We start from the raw sequence: 8634 nt of genomic DNA, 5'->3' as shown, positions 1-8634 counted from the left end.
TTCTCTTGTCCATTGTATTATTTGTGTGGAGGTTTCCATAGGACAACCAATTTCCTCTGTACAAGGATGATTTGCCTGAGGCAACGCGGTTCACCTTGCTTTGGTCTATGAAGGATGCAGTGCACATCAAGGAAACAAAGGTTTTTTGGGTCCTAATGGAGATGGACCTTCGGATGGTGATCAATTAGTGGCCAAGGTTGTCCCCAACCTTGTTCATGCAATTAACAACCTATGAAGAGTTCAAGGCTAACTTTCACAATGTCTCAATCCACATGTGAAAGGATCTAGAAGGAACTTGGTATATGTTGCCTTATTTAGTGTCCACGCCGGATGTGCAGGAAGTTGTAGGGTATTGTCTACTAAAGTGGCATGAACCTACAACACTCAAGGTAGGAACCAACAAACGCGCATAAAGCTTTGTTGTGTAGAAGTAGAAGGACGTCGCTGAGAAAGTTGCGTGCAAATTGGCTGAGAAAAAGAAAAAGGAGGCTGCTAAGGCAGCTGCGGAGAAGGTACGTATAGAGGAAGAGCATGCTACTAAAGAGAAGGCAGAGAAAGAATGAAAGGATGCTGAGGATAGTGAGAATTATTCTTCGCATCATACTGATGAGCAAGAGCTATCAGAACAAGGAGGAGGGGACGGTGAGGAGCAGAGCACTCCTTTCATCTTGAAGAAGCGCGGACAAGAACATACAAGCAGACAATGAAAGAAGCACAAGTATGATAAGCAGAAACATATTGATCCCATGGTATTGAAATAAGGTGATCTTGATGAGATTGGCGATAATATACGGGACACAACCACAGAAGTGTTGCAACAGTTTGAGCAGAAATACATGTAGACACTAGGTAGCGTCCAAAAGGATTTGCGCGAGCTGCAGATCCAGGTGAACAGGATTTAGGTGGGTGTCGAACAGGCGAGTGGAGCGCAAGTGATCCTGACACAAGTAAGTGGCACAGTAGCCTAGATTGGATGGACTTGGGATCTCCGAATCATTGCTTTTCTAGATGGGTCAGTCCGTGTGGAATCGGATGAGAACCACATTGTTCTCAACACAATGAAGGATATAGGGTTGAACCTTGTCGTGCTGCCATTGTAGACCCTTCATGCACTACATCAGGGAGTCTCTTATGAATTGAAATTCAGAGAGAATCGCACACTCACTGTCATCAATGAGTTTATGGTAAAAAATGTGTAGCTTTTTGTTGAGATGGCAACAAGATGATGGAGCTTAGTGAAAAGAGTCGCCTTCACTAAGTGGGCCCGCAGGCTATTTTTGGCGCAAGTCTATTTTTAGACTATGTCTATTTTTAGACATATGGATCATGTCTATGTTTATGGATGATTGATCAAGTTGGGAAAAATAGATGGGCTTCTATTTTTGATGAAAGTGTGAGTGATCACAGTGTGAGTGATCAAGTCTATTTTTAGACTGGCTGTCAAAAAATAGAAAAGTCAAATATTATTATCTCACAATAATATTTGGACTATAAACTTAATCTTGTTCTCTTGGAGCACTTCAGTTTGAGCTACGGAAGTGGCACATGCAGCTGTCAGAAGGAAATTCGTTTTTCTTATGAGTCAGTTGAGTTGTTGCATGCATGACTTCAGTTAGAACTCAAGTGAGTTGAGTTTAGTGGACTGGAGGTACAGTTGATGGAGTTGTGTTCAGTTTAACTTAGTTAAACTGGTTGTAGTTAGTCTAACTGCAGATAGACTAATGATGAGTTGTTAAACTAATTATTAACTCATAATACAACTAAAGAATACATCAGTTAACTCAGTTGCATGTCAGTGCATGTTCAGTTCAACAGGGACAGGTGGTAGAGAATCAGATTGCTATCAGTTGTGACTATAGTTGTGCACCAGATCTTGCACAATCAAAGGATTGAGTATTCCAATGAGTTTGCTCACGTATTTGGCCCGCATTTTAGCCTTTGCTCACGTCCACAAAGCGTGAGTGACTATTTTGCAGGTGAAAATCGAGTTTGGAAATCAATTCTCATCAGTTCTTGAGCAGGTATTGAGCAGTGGAGGCAGGCAAGCAGTGGAAGAGATTTGGAGATCAGATCTGAGCTGTATTGTGTGTAACAGAGGTGGAGATACTTGTGAGAAGTATTATGCTGTGTACTGTTACATGACTCAATCATTAATATACAGATAGTGTGGGGTTTTTAGCGAGATGCTTTCCCCGTGATACATACTGTGTTAATGTGTGAATGCTCTTGATGTTTTTATTGTTATTGATGCTGCTATATTCTTGATCAACGTAGAGGAGCTTATGTATTGTGTATGTTTTCCGCATTAGTACATGATCAGGATAATCTCCATTGAATATGTGTTAAATTATTCAAAATTTCTACACTTTTTGCAGAGAAAACTCAGGCACTAAAGGAACAGGAGGAATTATAGACACATCACCAGAACTTGATAACAACAATTGAGTAGGCTTGCAAGTCCATGCCTAAGCTATATATACCAAAATATGCAAAGGTCTCAGCCAAAGTGAGGAAATTGGTTGTTGCAGTGTGTGCTTCAAATGGGAAAATCGATAAGGTGACTTTCAATTTTCGAATGCAAATAGTTGAGCTGCAGTTGAAGTTACAGTCAACCACACTGCCAAAGGTTCAGGAACAAAGAGGTGCAGCTATCAAAGAGTCCATGGGTCAACTAGATGTTGTATTTCAGGGTTGCAACCAACTATTCACTTAGGTAATGGGCCTATGGGATACACTACTGGAGGATCCTACGCTACAATAGTTGAACACAGGGATGAGGGAAGCGTAGCAGTAGTATGATGAGATTAGTATGACAGTGTGAACATTGGCACTAGTCCAATGTTTTGCTTGCTTGCAAGAAGGCAAGGCAAAGTTGATACACATCCAGGATTTGTAGAAGAAGCAGTCCTTGCTACAAGACTGGCTTAAGCTCTGGACAGAGGAATCCTGCCATCTTTCACAAAACATTCATGAGAAGTTGAAGGCCATGCAGTAGACCCAAAGGACTATGCAACTTGAAGTAGAGGGGCCAACCATAGAGAAATTGGTCTAGGAAGTACAACAAGTAGCAGAATAGAGTACCATGGAGCTTTATACATTGACCAAGGCATGCAGCGATCTCTGCCAGAAAGTGGAACAACCATTCGAGTGACTCAAGGGCAAGTCATGATCTTTGTGTTGGGGGCATGTTGTGATGGGGTCCCTAGGGGTAAAATTGAGTTAACTTAGTCATTTTTGTAAAGAATTTTGTAAAAGATGTAAAATATCCGTGAAATGTGTACGCATAACATGTAGATAGGTAGGAGTCAAAGGGGTCTTAGCCCCTTGTTTTTGGTTGGTTTTGATGACTCACCCATGAGCCGAGGGCCATGGTATTGTATTAGGAAAGCTATAAATAGTTTAGTCTTAGCGAGTCTTAAACATAACTTTGGAAAGAGAATTGGGTACATTGAAGAGTTTTGTTGTCTTGGGCAAGAGCTAAAGTAGGAATGCTTTGCTTCCTATGCTTAGGTAAAGAAGGGAAGGCCACTGTAGCTGAGTGTGTAGGAGGCCTGGGTAGAGTCCGCAGCTAAGTCCATAGACCCCTACAGCTATGTGCCCAGGGTAAGAAGAGTCTGTAATCGGTGAATTTGAAGAATTACTGAGTATTTCCATTGTATTTGTTTATGTTATATGTTGTCGGTTAATGATATGTTTCTGAAATATTGAATGAATGTTGCATGAATTAACTGAATCTGTGTTAATAACATATGAAGTAAATGGTTATCCACTTCCACGAAGTTAGAAGCTATTTCTCTTATGTTTTCTGATGAAAATAGATCTATGCAAAACTCGATCTAGGGTTGATTGTTGATGCGCAGAAGTAGGTAAATCAATTGTGTAAGGTCTGCAAGGATTGATCGTGAGCCTTCGCGAAGGTCTGAAGACCAGTTAATTTAGTTACACTAAAAGAGCCCTAGAAGTCTATAAATCTATGTGGAAGTAGATCTAAGGTGTTGGAAGACATCACACTAGTCTCTAGATGTAAAAACTTTCTTCTTGCATCCCCTAATACTGCTTTAGGTGAGACTGCAGCCTGCACTACGCAGGTTGTTGCTGAAAGGGCCAGTGGTGTAGGGTTTTATTGGTTGGCACAGCTAACTTTGAACCTAGGTCAGGAACCTCTAAGCCAACATTGTATAAGATGTAAAGTCTCTGTGAAATGTGGATGCAGAGTGCGCAGGGAGATAGGAGTCAAAGGGGTTTTAGCCCCTTGTTTGGGTAAGTAAATAGGTTAGCTTTGAGACTCACCCATGGTCTGCAGACCATGGTATTGTATTAAAGGAAACTATATATAGTTGAGTCATAGCGAGTCTATGTAGTACCGAAGAGCAAGTAAGTCATCATAGAGATTGTCTTGGGCAAGTGCTAAGGCAGAAAGGCTCTACTTCATGTACTTAGGCGGAAGGGGAAGGCTCCTGCAGCTGAGTGTGCAGGAGACCTTGGAAAGTTCGTAGCTAAGTGCACGGACGCTTGCATTGGAGTGCGCAGTGTAAAGGAGTCTGTAATATGAATGTTGAAACTTAATAAAGACTGGTTCTAAAGAAATACTTTGTATCTGAGTATTTTGTCATTTATATTTATGTTATGATTTGTCTCTTACTAAAGTGTTTTTCATGAAATAATGTGTAATTGTTGCATGAATCTATTGAATCTATAATATTTATGCATATCTTAAGTAATTATTTGTATTCACGAAGTTAAGGGTTAATTATGTTATGATTTCTGCTGAATTGGATATATTTGTGTGAAGGCAAATATAGCACTGTTGATTAGCATGCAAAAGTAGATAGATTTGCTTCCTGAGGGTCTATAAAGATAGTTCGCAGACCTTCGTGAAGGTCTAGAGGCTATTTTAGCTGAGTTATAGTAATGAGCCCTAGAATGATACTGATTTGTGCGAAGGTAGATCAGAGTTATAAGAATCCAATACCACTTATCACACTGTCTATGGATGCAAAAACCTGGTTCTAACATCCCCCAATACTGCTTTAGGTGAGGTTGTAGCCTGCACTATGCAAGGTGTTTCCGAAAGGGCCAGTAGTTAGGGTTTTTTGGTTGGCACGAACAACTGTGAACCTGGGTCAGGCCCCCTTAATCCACCAATACACATCATATAACAAACATATAACTAAAAAATAACTAGCATAGGAACCATGGAAACTCAATCATAATATCACCAACATAATAACTACTTGTATACATGAATCATGGTAAAAGAATAACTCTTATTAACATATTAAAATACCAACCAAGTCAGGGACTTCTACATACCACCCAGCCATAGATTGGGCTGAACAAAATCTCTCTTCTAGTCAATCACCCCCGCACCATATTCCAATCATGAATGTGGGATCTCATGGAATAAACCAAATACAAAACCAACCAGAGCTTCCAGAGGCTAAACCATCTCAACCCTCAACCAGAGTGATTCCACCTCTACAGTTGGACATCACTAAAATTGACTAGATCGACTTCTACCCAAGATGTTTAGGGCTCCAAAGCATTTGTCCAACCTGACTCTAGGGACTAGTAACTCCACCCACCAAGCATCCCTGAGCGTTTGTCCCAACCTAGGCTCTAGGACTAGTAACTCAACCCAAGACGTTCCAGGGCTTCTAGAGCATTTTTTCTAACCCACAACCATAAAGAACATGAGCACCAATTGGAAAACTAATTGAGTGGAAAAAACACAACACCATGGTTATCTAGGAAATGGAAGGACAAGGCTAAAACCATTATCACTCCAGGAAAATCTCTGGGTCAATGACAACACTTAAACAAAAAATCACATTGGCGCACTTCTTCGTACCAATACTTGTCGTTCGAAGTGGGTGGTGCTCGCTCTACATTATACATATCGATTTCTTGCTCCCATCCAGTGAGCTCTTCTTCTTCCTCTTGTGTGTGTACCACTTCTGCTGCAAGTCTGCAAAGACCATGACCCTTAATAGTGTCAATTGGCTTGATATCAAGATCATACACTTCCATCCCTGTCATCCAATTCACACGTCTTTCACCCATCTCTTGTTGAACAAGCAGTGATCTCACTGTTGGGTGTGGCACAAAGACTATGCAATGATTTTTCAGTAGGTAGGGTCTAAAATGTTTCACCACCTTGTATACAGCATATGATTGTTTATCCATGGCGAGATAGTTTATCTCGGGTCCCTGCATGCTCACACTCATGAAGGATATGGGACGTTCGTTGTTCAGCTCATCCCTCTAAGTAAGCACTGCAGCGAGTGATGTCTCTGAAGCAAATGTGTAAATCAAGAAATGTTTGTTGAAATTTGGATTGTAAAGCGCAGGTACTTCTTCTATTTCCTGCTTGATACAGGCGAACGCATCATTTTCCTTCTTCCCCTAGTTGTAAACTGCATCCTTCTGTTGGAAATAATACTGAGAGGGGGGGTGAATCATTATTATCAAGTTCTTTTAATAAATCTTCCTTATTTATACTTTGACTTATTTTTGTATGTCAGTACCATAAAATAATGAGCATGAACAAGAAAAACAGATAGTCACACCAAAGAACACCAGATATAAGGTGGAAACCCAATGTGGGTGAAAACCACCTGTTGCAATATGTCTCTATCTTCTTTCAAATTAGAAACTCCTTTTACAATGATTTTGTACCGGTGCAGTCCTTTACCAGTACGCAGGCTGCAACCTGCAGAGAGCTACAACTCTCTTTCGTTTTTCCAGTCTCTCCTGGAAGGGAGCTACAACCCCCTACTTCTTTTCTTTCAAGGATCACTTTTCATAAATTTTCAAACTGAATCCATGAGCATCAAATGATCATCAAGTACAAGAAAATCACCCAGTCAACTGCAGTAACCAGATCAATAATAACAGTAAACTAAACCCAGAACACCTTATCAACAGAGAAAAGTCAGTCAAATAAATGCCTTAATACAGATCCGCAGTTTTTCTTTATCTGGCATGCGTTGCTACGCACTTCACCTTCTGCACCCCTGTGTATCCCCGCAGAGAGCCTTGAACTGCACTGCGTATCCACGCATTGTTCCTTTAAATGCGCCGCGTACCTATATTGTGCCCCCGCACCCACTGCTTCTATCGCGCCACGTACTTTCATTGTGCCTCCGCAGTTACTGCTTCTGTCGCGCCGCGTACTTTCACTGTGTCTTCGCACCTGCGGCTTCTGTCGCACAGCGTACCTTCGCGCTTCTCCTTTCTCTTCACTGCGAACCACCGCACCTGGGCTTCTGTCGCGCTGCGTACTCATGCACAGCTCCTTCTTCTGGGATGCGTACCCCCGCACTTTCACCTTTAATCGTCTGCGCACCTCTGATTAGGGCCAAATTGGCAGTCCACCAGTGTGCCACAGATAGTCAGATGCCCAGATCTGATCATGCGCCCGAGATATCACACTTCATAGATTCACTTTCAACTTCACTTTTATATAGATCAAGCTTTTAAACCGATAACCCAATATTTCAAATCTTAAGATATTGAATTTTCAAAGATGCATTAGCCAAGTGATCTCCTTCCCTATTTATAGTCAAGCCCTTGTTCACACCATGGGACAAAACCATCAATAACCAATACAAGGGATCCAAACTGGGGCAAAATTAGATCCTATACCATGGGCCAAAACCATAGAATCAAGAACGGTGGGCTAAATACCACAGGCCAAACATAAGAAACCCCACGTGAGCGCGCTTCTCTGCCTTGAAGTGAGTGAACTGGGGGTACGCACCTCATGAACGGGTAACCTGCGGGTATGAACGCACTTCCTGGCCGGCATACATGCGGGTCCGCACCTTTTGAACCATTCACCTGTGTACCTCTTAATTTCCAACATTTTGAGAGCTTGATCAGAGCATTGCCACTTGAGGGTGTTGCCATCAATTACAACATCTGTAACATAGAGCCATACCAGAATCATAATGCCAACACCTTCTTGATCATCTCTTGTATAGGTTTGAAAATCTGCGCATAATATGAGATGAACTTCCAGAGGAAGTTGATCTTCCCCAAGAAGGACTACATAGCTTTCTTGTTCACTAGGTAAGGAATTTGCGTGATAGTCCGAACTCGGTCTGGGTCAACCTTGATCACACTCTTGGTGATGATATGCCCAAGGAGGTTCCCTTCAAACACTACAAAGATGTTATTCTAGGGATTCAAGGATATCCCATACTTGCAACTTCGCTCAAAGATATTCTTGAGATGGCACAGGTGGTCTGACCATTTTATGGAAAATATTGTCACATCATCAAGGTAAACCACCATGCTCTATCCGATGAGCCGGCGGAAGGTGATGTCCGTAGTGCGCTGAAAAGTTGCGCTTGCTTTTACCAACCCAGTTGGAATTCTTCGATAAGCGAACGTACCCCACTTGGTACATAATATAGTTTTAATCCCATCAAGTTCTGCTATCATAACCTGGTTATATCTAGAAAAGCCATCAAGCGGAGAAAACATTTTTGTTCCAAATATTGTTTGCAAGATTTTCTCCATAGACGGCACAGGGTAATTGTCTTTTTCTAAGGCACAATTCAGACTTTAGAAATCAACGCATAAGTATATCTCCCCAAACTTCTTTCTAACAGGAACTAAATTTGAAAC

This window comes from Pinus tabuliformis, chromosome X, assembly GCF_031772625.1.
Source record: "Pinus tabuliformis cultivar Carrire ecotype Pingquan chromosome X, CPIR1, whole genome shotgun sequence".
NCBI lineage: Eukaryota > Viridiplantae > Streptophyta > Pinopsida > Pinales > Pinaceae > Pinus > Pinus tabuliformis.
The sequence above is the reverse complement of the archived record's forward strand: the minus strand, read 5'-3'. Positions refer to the sequence as shown.